The sequence below is a fragment of the Neofelis nebulosa genome, chromosome 5 (assembly GCF_028018385.1).
Source record: "Neofelis nebulosa isolate mNeoNeb1 chromosome 5, mNeoNeb1.pri, whole genome shotgun sequence".
In the NCBI taxonomy this organism is placed as follows: Eukaryota; Metazoa; Chordata; class Mammalia; order Carnivora; family Felidae; genus Neofelis; species Neofelis nebulosa.
This window is the reverse complement of record NC_080786.1, coordinates 8,511,056-8,531,400: the sequence shown is the minus strand read 5'-3', so window position 1 is coordinate 8,531,400 and position 20,345 is coordinate 8,511,056. Positions and strand designations below refer to the sequence as shown.

The following is a 20,345-nucleotide window of genomic DNA, read 5'->3' as shown; positions in this document are numbered from 1 at the left end:
TGGATTTTCATCCAGTGTCACTCAAAGCCAGGCGACGGTTTTTAGCAGGGGCTGTGGGAGCTGATGCCCGTTACTGGCAACTCTCCGCTGTGGCGATGAGTCACTTTGCTCTCTCTATGAACCCCTCTCGCTTTCCACGCAGGCAGCGTCTAGCACAGAGCGAGGGCAAGGTTTTGGTTCTCCTCCAATTCCCTGCATCTCCCCTCCAGGGTCCTGGACAGAGTCTTCTGTGTTCAAGAGCACTGGCAGCCAAAGGGAAAACAAAGCATCCCTTTTGTGATCACTGGGAAAGCACCAGATACCCCTAAGGCCGTGAACATAGCTTAGGCTTGCCGACCAAAGCCTAGCTTCCTCATATCCTGAGAATTTAAATCTGGGAGCCCACCTGCTCAGGCGTGCCTGCTGGGGGAGGGGCTGAGAGTTGGGTGGTCAAATGGGGACTGGTGGGTGCCCCGATCCTTCAGCTGCTATGAGTGTCGGCTGTGAAGGGGTCACAGCTGCTTCTCCAGAGAATCGCCCTGGGGAGGCTTATACCTCCTTGCCCCCACCCCCCACCCCATCCAGGGGCAGCAGGCAGCCCATGACTGACTGGAATGGGGGCACGAAAGGCCAGCCCGGCCCAGGGGGTCAGTCCAAGCCCCAGCAGTCTCCAGCCGAGACCCCATCCTCGCTCTGTCTCTTGCTCCCTCTGGCTCCCCTCCCTCCCTCCCTTCCCCTGGGAGCATTCTGTCAGTAAGCCACAGGCAGTTGGCCACCTTCTCAGGCTCTGCCTGTGGGGCAGGGAATGGAAGACAAAGCGAGATGTGGCCAGACCTCACAAGGAGGCCAGACTCAAGCCCGCTGTGAAAGCTTTCACCCACCTTTCTCTTCTCAGCCCATTCAGGTATTCGACAAATACGTTGAAGCACGCTTCATTCACTGAGGCACACAAGGAACCGGATGGGTGCGGCCCATGCCCTCGGAGCTTGTTAACCAGGGGGAAAGGCGCATGTTAGACTGCTACACGCATCCGTTTGGGGGCGTGGTGGCTGGGCGGTCTTCCACACTGTAGTGGGATTGTTTGCCTCCAAAGCCGTATTTCCCAGACGGTGCAGGAGTGCAAGTGAGTCTAGGAAGAAGCATGGCCACCAGAACCTTCTGCTTGGGAGCTGCCCAGATGGCATTACCAGTCTCACCATCTCCCTTGAGCTGGCTGCCGTCGGTGAGCCCACGTAGTTAAAGGGGCAAGAACCCTGCAGGAGACCCCTTGGTGTGGCTCACACTTCCTTCTCCTAATTATTTTACTTTTTTTTTTTTTTTTTGGAGGGAGGGAGTGGGGGAGGGGCAGAAGGAGAAAGAGAGAGAGAGAGAGAGAGAGAGAGAGAGAATCTGAAGCAGGCTCCCTGCCCAGTGCAGAGCCCTATGCAGGGCTCATTCTCACGACTGTGAGATCACGACCCGAGCTGAAATCAAGAGTCCAACATTGAACCAACCGAGCCACCCAGGTCCCCTTTCTATATATTTTTTAACTTGGTTTTTTCAGCCTCTTGGGAGAGGCTCAGCTTGTGGGGGAATATGGCTGCCTCCTAGAAGAGTCTGGCCATGACTTCAACACCAGTCCCACAAAATCCAACACGGCTTAAGACCCCCCATGCTATCGTGGGCTGAGAGCCACCCTGCAGCTCTTGTGACCGAAGGTGAACATCGCAGTCATCCCTGGGCTTACACGGAGGCTGGGTCCTGTCAGAGAATTCTTTTCCCCCGGAGTCCCCAGCCACATTGCTGGGAGGAGACTTTCCTGGGTCTATGGGCTCTCCTAGAGCTCCAGCTAACACTAATCATCCTCTGTGCCTCAGTTTCCTACCTGGAGAAGGAAGGGGAGGCTGGCAGACTGAGGCTTGTTCAAGTCAGTCTGAGGGTGCAGCCTAAGGAAGGTCTCCCTGAATGGTGGCTGGTCTCCAGAACCTAATGGAGGGCATAAATTCGGGTCAGGGCCAAGATTATGTGTGTTCACCTCATGCAGTTACACCGGACTTCCCACTGGGAAGGTCCTCAGGCTTGGTTTAATGCCCTACTCTTGCTGCCTCAAATTTCTCAATAATTCGTAAACAATGAACTCTGCCTTTTCATCTTGTCTTTGGCCCCACACCTGATGCAGCCAGTCCTGATTGGGGCCCCACAGCAAGAGTTGTTTGGGGTTGCCTGCCAAGAGGCAGGGGGAAAGGCGAAACTTCCCCCGGGACATCTTTCACCAATGTCACGGGCTCTGCAGCAGGGTTCTCCAGTTAGGCAGTGTCGCGGCGAGAGCGTATTCCCAGTATAAAGCCATCGGACGTCCAATTCCTGATGCCCCAGGGTGCTCAGCAGGGAGAATAGAGGGGAAGAGGGGCAGGAAAAAGTCCTGCTTGACTGAGAGCAGACCCCGATCTGTCCTCTCTTACTCCGGCAGATGTTTGGAGCGGCTTTTCTCGGGGAGCTTGTGTGGGCTCCTTGGATGTTCCCTGCTGGCTCTTCACTGGGCCTTCCCTCCATCCAGACAGAGGTCTCTCTGTCCCAGGAGTTGCTCGGGCTCTTTCCACGGCCCCTAGAGGTCCAGCCTTCCCGTCAGCTCCTGGGGTCTCTGTAGAGATGGATAAACCCCACCCTGCTCCCCTCTGCATCCAGCTCGATCCCCTCAACCTTGCGGCCACGGACCGCTTTGTCTGTTGCAGCCAGGAAGGAAGATACTGATCTCTCCTTCCACGCTTCTCCTACAGCTTTACCCACGTCACAGCTTTCTGAGGCGTCCCATGGCCACGTCTCCCTAAATCTGAGGCCAAAGTAGCACTCTACCATTTCCCCTAGATGGGATGAGGAACCCCTTGGCAGAGCAAGTATTTTCTCAATAAATAAGTACGTAAATAACACACACACCCCTGCAAAATTCTCTCTCCCTCTCCTCTCTCGCTACTGTTTTCGCACGTTTTGTGTGCAGAGTATAGTTGAGTGGCTGAGAGAAGATTCAGGAGCCATGAAACTGGTTCTTGACAATATTCTTTGTAAATTTTACAGGAGGGATCCGGCTGTGGGATTTCACACCATTGTGTCTCCTCCTCTCTGTGGAAACTTCAATATTAACACCTTGTTACAGGTGCAAAGCCCCGGATTAAGTGCCGCAAATTGAATCACGTTATTATGTAGCCGGTCCTGTCAAGTTCATGAAGCATCTCACATAACTGGCCTCATCTGGTTCTCCCAACAGCCCTGTGGTAGACATTATTATGTTCTTACTTTACGGGTAAATCTTTGGAGATTCAGTTGGCTGTGTGCTTGCCCTTGCAACTCAGCTCACAAATGGGAGGGCCACAGCGGAGGCCCCCTCCCCGGTCTCCTCACTCCCAACTGCTTGCTCTGCCCTAGTGTCTCTGCCCGGGAAACAGACAAGGCTGCTGGTAAATGAGACACAGAGCAGCCTCCAGGGAGCTCTCTACAAGGAATGAATGAAAATACATTGCAAGCTGTAAGACGAAGGATCAACAGAACGGGTTACTACTTCTGTGATTATTACCTTTAGCTCCTGGGTCATCTGGGTTGACTGTGTAAGATGCCCAAGTTCACCTATTAGGGTCATCCCACTCTTGGATTTTGGATAACCCTGAACACCGTCTATCCCTATCTTTGCCTTGTGTTCCCTCATTGCTTTGAGTATCGTTGCAGGTCAGTTATACCCTCCCTGGCCCCGAGTGAAGTCTACTTTTCCTGCCTCCCTGTACTTCAGGCCTCTGCTCATTCTCTCTCCAAACCACCTTGCCCTTCACAAAGGTGAGAAGGTGAGTCCACACGGAGAACTGACCTGGCCTTGAGTGAGAGCAGCTTTGTAGTTGTGAGGACATTGTGAATGATCTAGAAAAGTTACTTACCAAAGGGCAGGGAAACACTCAAGTGAAGGGAAATCGGCTAAGAACAATGGTTAGTATGTAATGTATTTTGTACATGCTAAGCACTGTTGTGCATGATTTTTTTCTACTAACACTAAGTTCATGGGTTTGTGAACCCAGGAATAATTATCCCCATTCAACAAATCCCAGCTGTTAAGGTTAAGTACCTAGCCTGAGGTCACATGTAAGCGGTAGACCTAAGATTTCAGCCCAGATCTTTCTGAATTTGAAGATCATGCTGTTAATCATTATGTTGTGTGTGACCTGACCCCTTGAGGACGGTGGAGAAGAGTACTGCAGATACATTAATGTGGGTAAAACCGTAAGAGCTATTTTAAAGAAAGAATAAAGCACGTTTGTTCCCAAGTTCCACCCATAAATATGCCATGAAAACTTGCATGATTCCTCTCGATTCTTTTCTTCCAGAGTTTCCCAAGAGCTCTGCCGTGGATCATAATGTAAATAACGGCTCTTCAAGTGGACGTGTTGCCAGCTAAACCTCCTTATAAGAATTCGGGATGCGTTACAGAAACGTGGCTCTCCAAAACTATGCGTTCCTTTAAAATTTCATTCTGAGGAGTAGTCATGAGGCCTGCTCTCCCCACGGCCAAGTCCACCACATTAAAGCAAATGAAAACCTAACTCAGATGATTCATATAAATTAGTCTTTCCATAACCTTTTATATTATCAAAGTGCTTTGCCCCTCTGGTGTTGGTCTGTGTAAACCAAGTGATTCAGCCAGCCAAAACATCAAGGAGAAAGATCCCACCAGGCTTTGATTGAATTAAATAGTCCATTTTGTTGTTGTTGTTGGCCATTGCTGAAGTTTTCGTATGAAATTAAAACAAGAGAGCCTACCCCTCCCAGCTAACATCTCTGTAAGAAAATAATTGGTGGGCCTTTGTTCTCTTCCCCTCTATAGAGTGAAGGACCAAGCCCTCCCATTTGGTTGCAAGGTGGCACATTTGAGAGCTTTGTCCCAAGATACAAGGTAACCCAAAGAGTAGGTCTTCAGCTTGGGTTCTCCCAGCAGCAGACCCTGAGGCAAGAATTTGAGTGTGAGGGACCCTGGGTGGCTCAGTCAGTGGAACATCTGACTTCAGCTCAGGTCACGATCGCATGGTTCGTGTTTTCAAGATATACATCAGGCTCTCTGCTGTCAGGGAAGAGCTTGCTTCAGATCCCCTCTCTCTCTCTGTCTCACTGCCCCCTCCCCCTTCTCAAAGATACACATTAAAAAAGAAAAAAAAAGAATTTGAGTGTAAATGGTTTATTCAAGAGAGGATCCCAGGAAACATGGGTGGGAGAGTGAAGAATTGAAAGGGAAGGAAAGACAGCCAATAAAAGGTCCATTGTCAAAAAAGTTACACTTTGGGAGGCTACAGGTTAATCCTGCTTGTGTCCTCTGGGAGTCAATGAAGAACGTGGGCCTCTGAGTTTCTGGCCTGAGAAGTGAGGAGCTAGGGTATTTACACACCATCTCCCATTACATACTATTTTAGAGCTGCTAGATAAGGAAATCCCTAACAATTCCAGCTTCAGGCAAAGTGCCCCAGGTGCTAGCCCTGAATAGATGGGCCAACAGGCATGGAAATGGTAAAGGCCAAAGCAGCCTACAGCTTGTGCCAAAGCAGGCTGCAGCAAGGAAAAGGGGGAGAAAAGAGCAGAGGCCGAGCTGACTCCTTTGTTAGGCACAACATCTGGGGCCCATGAAAATATTTTAATTTTAGTTTCTTTTAAGATCAGAAGAAAGAATGGACATAATCATAATGAATATGTAAAAATAAATCCAGCCTGGATGGTATTTGTCTTTATAACAGCACAGTCATAAAATAGCATTTAAAAAAAAAAACCCTTTTTTTTTTAATGAACAAAGGGACTCATAAAAACCCATAGACGTTATACTGAATCCTGAGGAGTTCAGTTATTTATTTATTTATTTATTTATTTTTGATTATTGGCCTATTCTCCCATTTCAGATGGCTCACACTAATCCAAAGTACCCCACCCCTTCTGTTTTCATTTCTTTCCATTTTCCTTTTTTTTTTTCTCTTCTGCTTCCATGCTCTGGTGTCTCTCCTGCTATATTTCTCTATCTGTATCAGTAGTGGATACGTGTTATTTTCGTCTGCTCAGCATCCAGTCCCAAATCGTCTGATAAAATATTTGTTTTTGAGGAACCAGTCTGCCCTACCTGCCCCTGGCCAAGAGGTGGGCACCTGACGTAAATCAGATGATCACTCCCTGGAATTTGAGTTCTGAAGAGAGTGATATAAAAACTACAAAACTTCCTTCCTCAGAGATCCCTGGAGTACCCTAGCTTCTACCATTTTTGAAACCTGGTTCTTCAGCTATTCTTTCAATTCGGCAATGTATAGGGTATACGTGCAATGCATACGAGATGCATACACACACAGACACACACACACACACACACACATCAGTACAGGAAAAGCATACCATGTTTATAGATTAGCAGACTCTATGTAAAAGTCATCTATTCTTGTTGAATTGATACCCCAAACAAACTATGAATAGGGTTTTCTTTCTGTAAAAATTAAGAGACACCGAGACACTCTTGAAGAAGAAACATAAGGCATGATGATTTGCTCTACCAGGCAAGAATTACTGTTTTAAAGTTCCAATAACTGAGATACGGTTAACTAAGGTAAAAGTCTAGACGAATGCACCAATGATACAGAAGAGAGCCAAGAAACAAATATATAGGGGTAGAGATACTTGATTTATGACAAAGGCAGCATTGCAGAGAATTAGAATAAAGACTTTTCAGTAAAAGGTGCTGGGACAATGAGATAGTGATACAGATGTATAGATATGGATAGAGATAGAGATAGAGATATTGAGATATAGAGATACAGTTATGCTGAATCCCTACTTCATACTATCCACAAAAATCAATTCCAAGTGGATTTTAAATGTGAAAGGCAAAACAGCAAATTCTTTAGAAGATAAGATTAGAAAATATCTTCATTATCTTAGAGGAAGGAAATAATACAGAAACACATAGTAATTAATGAAATAGAAACTTGTTAATAAGGTAGATCTTAGGTTAAGTGTTCTTATGGAAAAAAAGGAAGGAGGACACCTTTAGAGGTAATGGTTCCGTTTATGGCACTGTTTATGGTGACAATTTGATGCATATATCCTTATCTTCCTAGTCAAATTTTATTTTTTTTCTTTTTAATTTTTTTTAATGTTTATTTTTGAAGGAGACAGAGTGTGAGTGGGGGAGGGGTGGAGAGACAGGGAGACACAGAATCTGAAGCAGGCTCCAGGCTCTGAGCTGTCAGCACAGAGCCTGAAGCAGGGCTTGAACTCACAAGTCATGAGATCATGACCTAAGCCAGGCACCCCCATAGTCAAATTTTAAAACTCCAAATCAAGTTGTGAGAAAGTCTTTGCCTCCCTGGCTCTCCGACCAAACCCTCTCTTGCAAACTTTGCACATTTCTTAGGTTAAACGAGACCATAAGAAACACTGACTGGATGTTAAGAAAGATTACTAAACCAGACTCGAAATTAAGAATTTCTGTTTAAAAAAAGTCACCTTTAAGAGCCTGAAATTACCTTTAAGCATGAAAAGAGCATGAAAATGCAAGCCACTGAGTGGGAGAAAATATTTGGAAGTCATATAACTGACAGAGAACTTGTATCTTGAATATAAAGACTACAAATCAATAAGAAAAAAGTATACAGGGCTGCCTGGGTGGCTCAGTCAGTTCGGCGTCCGACTTCGGCTCAGGTCATGATCTCACAGTCTGTGGGTTCGAGCCCCGCGTCGGGCTCTGTGCTGACAGCTCGGAGCCTGGAGCCTGCTTCCGATTCTGTGTCTCCCTCTCTCTGCCCCTCCCCTGCTCATGCTCTGTCTCTCTCTGTCCCAAAAATAAATTTAAAAACATTAACAAGAAAAAAAAGAAAGAAAGAAAAAAGTATACAATGCAATGAAAAAATAGGCAAGGGACTTAAACAGATCACTTAGGGAACAACGTGTCTAAATGGCCATAAATATACGAAAAGCTGATTAATTTCATTGTAATGAGGGCTGTGTACATTTGCAACCACAACGAGATACCAATGAATGCATCTCTGATGAGGGAGACCAAGGGTCTTTGAGGTCAAGAGCACATTTGCTTTTCACTGTTCTCTTTTGCATTGAGTTTATTTTATGCTTCCTTGTATTTCTTTAAATTAAGAGGAAATAAAATTAGTTTTAAATTAGGGAAGGAAAACAATAAAGAACAGAAGTGACAAGACAGACTGTATCTTTTCTGCTGTGGATCAGTGACAGGCATTAGCTGACTGGTGTTCTTGAGCTCTTACCACTACACCAAGATAAATTAATGACTCAGAAATCGATTGATGGAGCAGTCCAACAGGTAATTCAGGCTCCCAGACCACTTTTCTTTTCTAATAGAAGACAGGTTCAGTAAGGAAAGCTAGTTTTCTTTAGCTCTCAAAGGGTCATAGTGGGCTGGGATGATATCTAACCGACTGGAAATAGAACTCCTTTGAAATACATTTATGTTTTAGCTGAAGTACTAATTTTTCTATCTTGATGGTTCATTCATCCACCTAACTGTGCCTACCGTGTGCCTGGCATTGTTCTAGATAAAGAGGATACAAAAGTGAATGAAGCAGACAAATTCTCTGCCCTCTTGAAGCTCACATCTTAGTAGAAACGGAAAATAAACAGATGTCCAGAATGAGGCCAGAAATAATATATGCTATGGAGAAAAGTAGAGTTAGAAAGAGTTGAGGGTGATGTGGTTTCAGCTAGGGTGGCCATGGAAGGTCTCTTGGAGGAGGTGATGCTTCAGCAGACAGTGGGATGAAATGAGAGACGGAATATTGCATTCTAGGCACAGGAAGCAGCAAGTGCAAGGAGCCTGAGGTGGTTTGCCTGCGAATGGACTCTACTCGGCTTCTTGCTGTTTGATGGGGCGGGATGTTATTTTCCTGGGCTGTTTCCTTTAAAAAAGGTAAAGTTACAAGTGAGTTTAATGTCTGTGGTTTGTCTGGATGTGCTCCTCCAGGCAAGCCTGTGCCTGCTAGGCTGGAAGCAGATGTTGTCAGCAACGGGCTATGAAAGAACAGGTTGTCTCCCCTGGTGTCATGGCCGTGCTACTCATACTCTAGAATAGCTAATGAGGTGTCTTCTTCTGGTGTAAGATGAGTGTCTGGGGATTTTCAGACTAACTCCATAAAGTGTCCTACAAAGAGGGCATCATGAGCCGCTGTCACAAGCTACAGGTCTTGAGTTCCCTCCCACCCCACCTCAGGATGTTCAAAGGGCCTATTCTGAGCTACTGGGCCCCATCCAGGACCCTTGGTTGCTTCTATTCCCACAGGCTTCCTTTGGGTTCTGACCTACACACTCCCATTTCTTTGTACAAAAGCCTTGTTTTCTTTTCTTTCACAATTAACTTTGGCTCATTAAAACCCAGAACTCAAACATTTAGCAACCAAAAAACTGGTTCTCCTTTCCTTGAGGCAGGGACGGCTTGCTTTCAAACTCTGCCAGCTAGTGGGGAGACATCACATTCCGTCCTGGTGGCCGCGAAGTGCCCTCCCCTTCCAAAGTGGATTGTGTCCCTCTAATGGGACAAGGGAAAGGGAGGAGGAACCTTTGTCAACAAGGATAACCAGGTTGAATGATCAGTTCTTGCTACATTTTCTCCCGCCAGTGATCTCTTTGTGCACCCCAGTGTCCCTAGGACAGATTTCCTTTCATTCAGCAGATACACCACCCACCGCTGTGGGAGGGACTCTGGCTTCTCTGGGTGTGTGCATTAGCCTGGCCCCCGGGGTGAATTGCTCACCTCCTTTGTGCTTTGTTTCCAAGGGCGCGATTTCCTCACTATTCTGTGTTTGGTCCACCTCTGGGCCATCCCTGTGTGTGCCGTAAGGCTCAAACAACATCATGCAGGTATAAAATGAAGCTGTGGGAAAATCTTTCCCTCCCTGGCTCCCTGACCCACACCTCTCTGTGGCTGTGTCTATCTTCCTCAGGCTCATACTTGACTTTGCTGCTATAATCCCCGGGGAGTCCATCATCAGACCCAGCTTCTAAGAAAGTGCTCTTCATCCCCACTCCCACGAAGTGAACCACCTTTTCTTGAACTTTGCATATTTGAGGATAGTTTTCCCACCATCTCCCTCAGGAAAAAATTCACCAGGTTATTTCCAATCTGAGCCACCTCAGCATGCCTTCCTCCACTTTTTCCCCATACTCATTGCAGGGTAAGTCTTACTGTAGAGAGACTTTCAGTAATGACCATTCTGTTCCTAGCATGCCGTCCTCCATCTTGTACCTCAGTTGGTCCCCTTCCTGTAGCTTCTGGCACCCTCCCCGGGCAACATAATTTAGTCAGGTCCCTGCTCTTGCTGAGATAACTGATACTCTTCCCGTAACTTGGCTCTTAGGCCCTTCATCCAGTGGCTCACCTCCTTTGCCTATCCTCAAGCAGTGATGGTTGGGAAACAAGGTTGTCAGCCAAACCTAATGACGTCACTCCAGTTGGGACTGAATGAACGTGCTGTAAAGGCACCAATGCGGAGTATCTATTGCTGTTCTGATCGGGGGAAAGCGTTACCGCCTGTGTACAGAGAGAGAAGTGGGGGATGGCCAATAGAAAGGATGACTGTCCATCCTGCAGACAGAAGAATATCTCTGTCCTGTGATGTTCCTAACCCAGTATAACCAGGGGCAGTGGGGCTCGACATAGAGCATTCATCCGAACCCTTAAGGATCTGGTAAAAACACAGACTTCAGGGAACCACTGACAGATAAGGAAACTGAGACCTAAAGATTAAGTAATTTGCCCAGAATTTTATAGTAAGCTAACCTCTATATCATACCGTTTCTATTTAATCCTTGTAAATATATTTATTTTATATCCTGAATTCGATACTTTTATCATTGAAGTTCCTAGGAGTCTAAGACTTCTGTTGGTTGACTCTCTTGACCCCAGCTCATGGGATTTTGTTTTGCAAGCTTATGTGGGGTGGGATCTATCTGTGGGTGTCCTGTGTGGACAGGTTGAGTGGGAGGAATCTCTCCCAAAGGATTTTACTTTTGTTTCTTTCCAGTTGCCCCAAAGATGTGGCCTCCCAAGGACTGCTCTTTCTTAATGTCTAGGTTTGGAGTGTGCTAGGATAGGTTTGAACCTAGAACCTATATGAGGCAACCCTTGGATGCAAATTCCCAAAGAAGAATCTTTTCCACTGCGAGGAAGGTTCAAAGAGATTCAAACTTGTTAGTCACTTTTCTTTGATGGTGAATAGACTTGCCTTAGTTCACTGTTTGTATCAGCATTCTCCAGAGAAACGGAATTGCCAGAATGGGCATATAGATACACATCTATGTATCTATAAGTACATATGAGAGAGAGACAGACAGACAGAGAGAGAGAGAGAGACAGAGAGTTTAGGAATTGGCTCATATGATTATGGAGACTTGGTAAATCCAAAATCTTCAGGGTAGCCCAGCAGGCTGGAGACCCAGGAAAGAGTTGCAGTTTGAGTTCAAAGGTGGTCTTCTGGCAGAATTCCCTCTTGCTTGAGGAGGGTTAATCCTCGATCATTTGTTTTGTTTTTGATTTTTTTTAGAGAGAGCAAGTGTAAGTGGGGTAGAGGGGCAGAGGGAGAGAGAGAAAATCCCAAACAAGCTCCACACTCAGAATGGAGCCCGCCACATAGCTAAACCCCACGGCCCTGGGATCATGACCTGAGCCAAAAATCAAGAGTCAGATACTCAACCGACTAAGCCACCCAGGTGCCCCTCAATCTTTGTCTTTAAATTAAGGCCTTCAACTGATTGGATGAGGCCCACCCAGATTATGGAAGAAAATCTGCTTGCTACTCAATCTCCACTGATTTAATAGTTATTCTCACCAAAAAAACAAAACAAAACAAAAACACCTTTCACAGAAATATCCAGAATAATATTTGACCAAATATCTGGGCCCTGTGGCCCAACCACATTGACATATAAAATTAACCAGAAAATTGTTTAATAAGACCGGGGCATTTGAGTATAGTGGCTTTGTGCAAGGGTCTCTGTTCCCATTTTCTGCCTCTGTCTCTTACCCCGCATGGAATTAGTCTATTTTTAGGCTTAGGTTTCTGAGTTCCATTTAGGATGACCTAATTCTCCAAACTTGAATTTTCATTTGGAGGCCTCTTATTACTCTCATTCAATTACTCTTCTCACCTGATGTTCTTGAGAAAACCAGCTCTTTAATGACGTGTAGGGACTGTGGTAGTGTATTCCCTTGGCCCACAGATCTCAGACCGAGTGATTTGGTAATGGATTTTAGCACCTGCAATTCACACGGCCTTCACTTGCTATATTAAAGGAAATTCAAGTTAAAATGTTGTCAGCTTAGAGAGCAATTATGACCTGAGCCTAGTTGATTTAGGCCTCATGTGAGCTCTGGCTTCATAAAAACATGGCCGTAGATTATTCTAGAGCCTACTGCGGAGGATGAATAGCACTGCCATTGAAAAGGGCTCACTGGATAAATCTCATAGTTGTATTAATACTAATGATGATGAGGGGAGTCTGGGTGACTCAGTCGGTGAAGGGTCCAACTTCAGCTCCGGTCATGATCTCACAGTTGGTGAGTTGGGGCCCTGCATCAGGCTCTCTGCTGTCAGCACGGAGCCCGCTTTGGATCCTCTGTGCCCCTCCCTCACTGGCCTTGGCCCACTTGCACATACATATGCACACTCTCTCTCTCTCTGCAAAATAAAACCAAACATTCAAAAAATACTAATGATGATGTTACAGCCACCGTTTACAAAGCACTTACTGTGTATGCCAGGCGCTGTGCTATTTCCTTTGAAACCCTTGGAGCCAGGAGCTCCAGGGAGCCGGGACCGGCCAGAAGTAGGGGCTGCTGTACTTGGAGAGTTTGCCTTAAGAGCTAGGTTTGTATCGCAATATTGTTGTGTAAGAAACAATCCCAAACTCTCAGCGGATTTCGGCAATACGCATTTATCTGTTACTCATGAGTCTGTAGGTCAGGTGCAACTCAGGCGGGCTTGGCTTCCGGCTCCAGGCTTCACGTTGCCTATACTGTTATCTCAGGACCCTGCCCGCAGGCCCAACCGCTTTGTGGAGAAGGTTCTTCCTGTGGCAAAGGATAGAAGCTCCAAGATGGCGAAGAAACGGTGCACGATGCCTCCTATAAGGCCTCGGCTCTAAACTGGCACCCTGTCCCCTCTGCTCACATTGCAGCAGCCAGGGCAAATCCCACGTCCAGCCTCGGAGTCAGTGGGGAGTGGGAGGAAAAGCTGCACCACGCAGAGAACAAGAATAGACCCAGGCAAATAATATCACCTGCCATGTTAATCACTAAGTGTGTGCCTAGCCCCCAGTCCTCTCTCGGGATGTTTTTGAAAGAGAGAATGAGCATATTTATTGATCTTGCTAGTGTTGTAGGGCAGATCAATCAAGCTACAGCATTCTCTGCCCTTTATTCACCTGCATCCATCAACACATCCCTAGGGCCCGGTCCACTGTAGATGCTCAGTAAATATGTGTTGAACGAATGAATAAGTCAACCAAGCAAGCAATCCAGGAGGCTCATGTAAAATATTTGATGTCCCTAAAGGACCTTTGTCGGAAAACTTGGCACAGACACTCACATCTCTGGATGCAAGGCATGACCTCAGAGAGCCTCACAGCAAGACAGCTACTGAGTCAGATGCATAACCGTCCTTGGGGCCCAGGAAATGGGGTGATCTCCTGGGCCCTGTCTTACGGTGAGCACATAGGAAAATAGGGCTCTATATATGTCTCCATATATAGGAAGACAGGTCAGCTGAAAGGTGAGGCATGAATTGCTTTGCCAGCTGGCGTAAGAGGGGCTTGAGGCGCAAACATGGTGATTAATCCACTCATTTCTGCTCCTACAACCCACACATGAAAGGGCAAAAATAGCGAACACAACAGTTGAGTGGCTGGCAGGGTGGGGGGAGGGTGATAAGAGTCACAGATAATGACCCAGAGCATGTGTAAAAGCAGTGAGTGGGGAAGGGGACACTTCTCCCACCAGCACCAAGATTAGATAGAGGATGTCCCCTTCCCACTAAAGACTGGGACATGTATCAATCTATTGGTCTATAATAATGCAGAGACCAGGTGGCATTCCTGAGCTGTTTGCAATCCTCTTTAGAAAATTAGAGGCGAGTCCCCACTCCAACATTTGCCCTGAATAGTGCAGCACCAAATAAGAGTAAAGACAACAGGAAATGTGGATACAGAGTCAAGGAAGATATTCTACTGCAAATCCTAGAGTGAGACGTTTGAGAAAAAGAGACCACGAAATTCTCCGCAATTAATATACCAACAATCAGGCTATCGGAAGTGACCAGCCCGGGATCAACCAACAGGGGCCACAGAGAAGGATCCAAAGCTGACACATGTATTAAGAAGGAAGAAAAGAAATAGCCCAGAGGCTTTTCCCTTCTCTCTCTGCTGATGGCTTCCCTAGTGGCTTATGGAGGGCAGATGGGCAGGTGACATATAACTCACCATAGGTGAATATGTATGTTACTTGTAGTCTCGTCCTATAGTATATTGGTCATTTGCCTATTTGGCCTTAGATCTAGTCTCTGCACTTCTGTTCTGCTCTATGTGGCATCAGCCCCCTAAAAATTACGTTTCCCAGGCTTCCTTGTCCACTGGCTTCCTGTGAGGTTCACCAATGGGAAGAGCCCATGGGAAACTGAGAGCAGGTGTGCTCACCCTTCCCAGTGCTTCCAGATCCCAGGGGCCACTACCCCCATGTTTCCAATTCCAAGGTTCGGCTCCACCTAGGCAGGCCTGGCTCTTATGTTCTGGTGCCACTATCTCTGCCCTTTGTCCCTCTAGCTCTAAGAGTGGTCACATCTTTCTGATCTTCAATTTGCCCCTCTGTCTCTTTTTCAGCTCTTCCAAAACCTCTATAACCAGGTTCCCTTTTAAAAATCCCTCCATTGAACTACTCAGCATGGGTTCTGTTTTCTGGGCTTCCATGGCTATGGTTACATTTCTTTCTCTCTCTCTCTTTTTTTAGTGTTTATTTATGTTTGAGAGAGAGAGAGAGAGAGCATGAGCAAGGGAAGGGCAGAAAGAGAGGAAGACAGAATCGGAAGCAGGCTCCAGGCTCAGCGCTGTCAGCATAGAGCCCGACGCGGGGCTCGAACTCATAAACCGTGAGATCATGATCTGAGCCAAAGTCGGACACTTAACCGACTGAGCCACCGAGGTGCCCCCATATGGTTACATCTCTTTGAGCCAAGTCAAGCGGGAGAGAGACACAAGGTGAGCTCCCCTCAGGAGCCTGGAAGCAAGCGTCTTGCCGTCCAGTGGAGCAGGTTAGCTTAGGCCAGCTCTTCCCACAGTGCATGGTGCTTGGTGCTGAGGGGAAGCTGTCACTCTCTGTCCCAGTTACAGCAGCAGTTCTTGGTCTGGCGGATAAGGGCCGGCCAGCGTGTGCTGTGCCCCAGAGCAAGGCAGGGTCCTATAAACGCTTCCGGTTGGCCACCCCAGCCCAGAGCTCTAGGCCCTTGAGGCTGGGACGGGGAGGAAAAACAGCTCTCACAGCCCTTTAACTCTCTGAGCTGCCAGTTTCCACCTCTGCAAATTAGGGAACCATGAATGAGTTCGTGCGTCTACACGAAAAGCTCTACATGCCACACGCCTACGCGGTATTTAGCTCCTGATGGGTATTTAATGTGTCTCCAGTCACATACCTCTATCACATTTTCTCCCACAGGAAGCACTGCCCCCTTCCCCTGGGAGGGAACTGCAAGTCTCTGCCAGGTATGCCTCCCCAGGACCTCCCGGGCTGGCCCAGCACCAAGTGTATTTTCCTAACACCCACCCAGACCCGTGCGTGGTCTCATCACAAGCCAACAAGCAGTGCTCTCACCTGTTGCTTGCCCATTGCTCCTGTGTGTGCCCTCCCCCTACGCTGCAGCACCACGTGATCCAACCATGGGGTACACCCCGCCCCCGCCCAGCTCGACACCCGTGAGTGTTAGAGCCTGTTCCTGGGCTGAACTAAACCAGCCCATCTTGATGGCTTGAGCTGGGACAACGCTTAACATTCCCATTATGCTCCCAATGAAAGGAAAGAATGGGGACCCTCCTTTAAATTTGTGCCGATTTGGAATTTCAGACAATGCTGGCTGAATACAGATTTCAAAATCTTTCTTCTTTTGTCTCAAGTCCAACCGTCAAAGTGCAGCTGAAAGGCTCATCTGACATGGTGTGCTTTTCATAACAGAAGGGTGTCGTGGAGATGTTTGCCGACTGGAAAGAAACACTGAGAGCCCAAGTTAAACTCTGCCGGCACGGCCACTCCTCCGCTCCTATGTAGCATTATCCTCCTCTGCCCTCAAACAGTTGATAATATGGAAAGTGGGGGAACAGAGGAAGATAATAACAGTCACCTTTTTGAAATCAGCCTTATTTTGGCTATGAGAACCAAAGACTAAGAACATCAGAGCAAGTCCATATTCCGAGTCTTCAATGGACCGTGTCCTTTGAACATGAAAGCCCCAACTTAGGCTCCCCCAGGCATGGAATCACTTAAGCAATGGTCAATAGGCCCAGGTCCAGCTGTGAATAAAGCCAGAGATTTCAAGGCTCAAATCTTTATGAGAATGGGACGTTAACCGTACCATATATTTCCAAAAATATGCTGAAGACCAGAAGTGGGAGGAGACCTCGAGGCTTTGGTTTTCCTCCAGATACGACCCAGGGCTCTGTGGAGAGAGCTCTGCCCTCCCTTCCTTGTTGTCCACTGTAGGACTGAGAAATGTCAGCTCAGTAAAAAAGGGCCCCAGCCCTTAGATCTTATTGCCACTTGTTCTCAACTTTTTTTTTTAAAGTGTGTCTTGGAAATAAATGCTTTAGAAACCTTTACGCCTCAACTCCTCTGCCTCTGGTTTCCTTTCCTTTCCCTCTGGGTGAAGTGGGTTCTGGGTACAGTTTACAGAACGGGACCCGTCTGCCTTCTCCCCCCCGTAGCCTTTCCAACATAATTGGAACTACGACTACCACCCCTAGACAATCCTCTTTCTGGATCCTAAGATAGTTAATGGGGCGCCAGGCCAGCTGTCCCGTTCCGTCCACACTAGACTTGCGCTGCTTTTACATCCATTCCTTGTGCCTGGGCATCCCTTTGGATTTTTTTGTTTTGTTCTTCTTTGTTTTTGTCTTTTTGGAGCCAGGCTGATGTGTTACACTCCAGTTCTAGAAGTTTGGCCCTGGCGTTCTTTCTCCCACCTGCCTCAGTTCGTGCAGGAACTTTCTTGTTCTTACCCACCCTGTGCCACTTTTCTGACACCTTCCTGTCTCCCCCTATTTCTCCCATTCAGCCTCCTGCCAACACAACACAACACAACAACAACTATTCATCCATCCTCTACCTGGACACCATCATCTTACGTCCCATCCAGGTTCCATGTTGCATCTTTGGGGGGCCTTTCTGGGTCATGGTCAGCCTTGTGATATATTTCTAGTGCCTAAGAGGTCTCAACATTCCGCCCTGCCGGCCTCTGGGATCTGGTCGGATAAGGGGCTCCGACTGAGCCTTGATGAACCCACCATAGCTTGGTATTCTGGATTAAGAACTGCAAATACGGGTCTGGAACTTTGGCCACTTTTTTGATGCACTTATGGTCCTGGGTTTACTGGAAATATAGCGATTAGGAAGGACCTGGCAACACCTTTCGTCTTCTGGGTCACTCTGGCCAAATCCCTTCCTCTTATTTTCCTTATCTGTGAGACGAGAGTTGAAGAAAGAGAATCTGTAAAGACCTTCCAACTCTAGGAGCCTTGACTCCCGTATACTTATGACTGAGGCAGTTCTGCTCTCGGTGATGCATGGACTTCTTATGAAACCTATCTATTTGCTTGGTCTTCATCGAAAACTTGGTCACTTCACTATCGTCTTTTCCCAAGGCCATTTTATTTTGTGTTGCTCTGTTTAGAGTCTCATCAAATCAATTCAGCAAACGCCTATTATGTGTTGCCATAAAGGAAGAATGACTTTGAGATGCAGAGAGGAGAAACCCACACCCACGCGTCTTCCTCCTTAACAGAAATGGAACCACCAAGATGCTGCGTGGGGACCACCCCAAAGCAGCCAGAGCTCCCAGGTGCCCCCACCCCTGCTCTGCCTGTCATAAACCCAGGCCTGGCAATTTTATGAACCTCCCTAGGTGTGCATTTCCTCCCCTTAGAGATGAAGAAAATAAAATCAACCTAGGCCTTGGGAAAGATCGTAAGACCAAGGTCTTCAAGCGATTAACTCTGAGCTTACCCGATCGAGACCTCCACCTTGTTTAAGCCTTAAAATAACTCTGTGCAACAAATGTGTGTGTTCTTATTCCCATTTTCCAGATGAGAACACTGAGGCTCGGAAGGATTTCATGACTTGACCAAGTCACTGTCCCGATCTTTGATCTGTCCTCTCTCTTTCCTACATAACCTTTCTTATTTGAGAACACGTGCCTGCTCAGCCGTACGTAGCCCGAGCCCTGCCTTGCAGTGATGACGGAAGAGTCTCTTCAGACAGTTTCACGGATCATTTTCAGGCAGCTGTGGAGAGGACAAGAAACACCATCTTACGGCTCTGGATAGAGGAGGAAGTAAGATACGGTATCATACATGGTCATGGAGCCTGGAGCCCAAGATCCATGGTATGGCAGATGCCTCCACAGCTACGGAAATATTGTCACTCAGGCTCTCATAAGCTCCAGTTGTCCAAAGCCACCAGAAGCATTTATGAGGTGGGAGAGGGGTGGCAACAGGGCTGCCTCTTGCTACTTTGTTTTAAGCAGAATTACAAAATGGGACTGTTAATTCGCCTACTTCACCAGGAGCTCTACCAGTGCATGTGGGTGGATTAATAAGGCTTTCCTCTCCTCTCTTCTACTTTTTAATAAGAGAGTCATTCTTGGGGTGAACCAGGGGCTGCAATTACTTGGCAGCAAAAAAAAAAAAAAAAAAAGGAGGGGACCAGTCACATATCTAATTACTAAGCCAGACCCACGTGCGTGTTTCTAACCAGAGGGTCCTGTGTATGGGGCGGGGGGCAAAGTCCACAGGTGCTCACAGACCCACCCATGCATCAGTCCTCCCGGGAGGACCCTGACGAGAGCCCCCCACACGGACATGACAGGGCTGAGGCTTTCAGAGCTCGAAGGACAGAATGGTCCTCCCCAGCGTGGCAGTCTGTGCACCGGAAAAGACTCTCTGGTCTCGGTAGGCCAGAGGAAGGAGGATCCCTTAAGAGCTCTGCTGTAGAACTCCTGGTTGTAGTGAGAGGAGACCAGAGGCCGGAGAGGGGGACGCCCAGGAGTAGCCAGTCCTGCCTTCCCTCCCAAGGCAAGCCGGCGAGCAGCACAGACCTCCAGAGCCTCTGCACCTGCCGTGGGTCTGAGGAAAGGGGAGAATTCCAAAGATGCCTGTGTCCCTTCCGTGCTGGGGACACAGGCAGGGGAAAAAGGAATGCAGGGACAGACCGGGAAGACTGCATGGAACACAGATAGCACTCGGCTGGTCCCCAGAGCCTCTGTTCTGAGAAAGAGAGCGCTATCCATGTTGACTCTTAAGTAACTAGGGGACCCAAGGGAAACTAGGACAGTGCTTGGTTTGCTGATAGAGGCAGTGTGCTGTGAGGTCCACCAGGTGCGAGTGAGCATGTGTGCGTGAGTGAGGGTGTGTGCACCGGTGTGTGTGTGTGTGTGTGTGCACATGCACGCACGCCCACACCTTCACAAGGGCAGGCAGACTGTCCCAGGACGCAGGGACAGGAACTACAGGCGATTCCACGGGGCCACAAGTTCTTTGCTGGAATCTTTGCTGCTATCGTTTAAAGGAGCCGTGACGGGTAGAGGGGTGACTTTTACAAAGGGGTGACTCCCCAAAACATTCTAAAGTTCCTTAGAAACCACTGTAACAACCAGTAGTCCCTGCCGAAGGAGTTTTGCAGGGAGGCCTCCAGACCCGGCTGCTAGGATGGGTCCTGCGCATTGGGCCTCCCGCCACCTCCACCCACACCAGGCGTTTTCCCGATTTTGTTTCGCTGTCCTGAGTAGGTTTGCATTTCAGTTAGTTCTTGCGGGTCTTTCTTTGAAACGTGTCATTCTTTTCCTCTGTTTCTGTCCCCGGGTTGCCTTTCGGCTTTAGCAAAATGAGGGTACTGCAAAGTAAAACGTAAAAACTGGAAATGCCCACAACTCCGAGATTAAAAATCTCGGAGTTGTGCACATAGGGCCAGGTCTTTGGTTTTCATTAGATCAGAAAGACTGCAGACTTAGGAGCTGGACAGGCTTGCGGTCAAATGCTGTCTTCGCGATTTGCTTGCAGGTTGCTTTGGGCAAGTTCCTCAACTTCTGGGCTCAGTTTTCTCATCTGTAAAGCAG

At 47.5% G+C, this 20,345-nt stretch overlaps 1 long non-coding RNA gene across 2 annotated transcripts in view; it reads right to left on the bottom strand.

Annotated features, from left to right (window-relative positions):
- Positions 1-15,999: 15,999 nt before the first annotated feature.
- The window catches only part of LOC131511647 (uncharacterized), a 193,637-nt gene continuing 189,291 nt past the window's right edge, over positions 16,000-20,345 (bottom strand). For both annotated transcript variants that reach the window (XR_009261637.1, XR_009261638.1), the window contains exon 4: positions 16,000-18,516. This is a non-coding gene — a long non-coding RNA (uncharacterized LOC131511647). The remainder of the gene's footprint in view (positions 18,517-20,345) is intronic.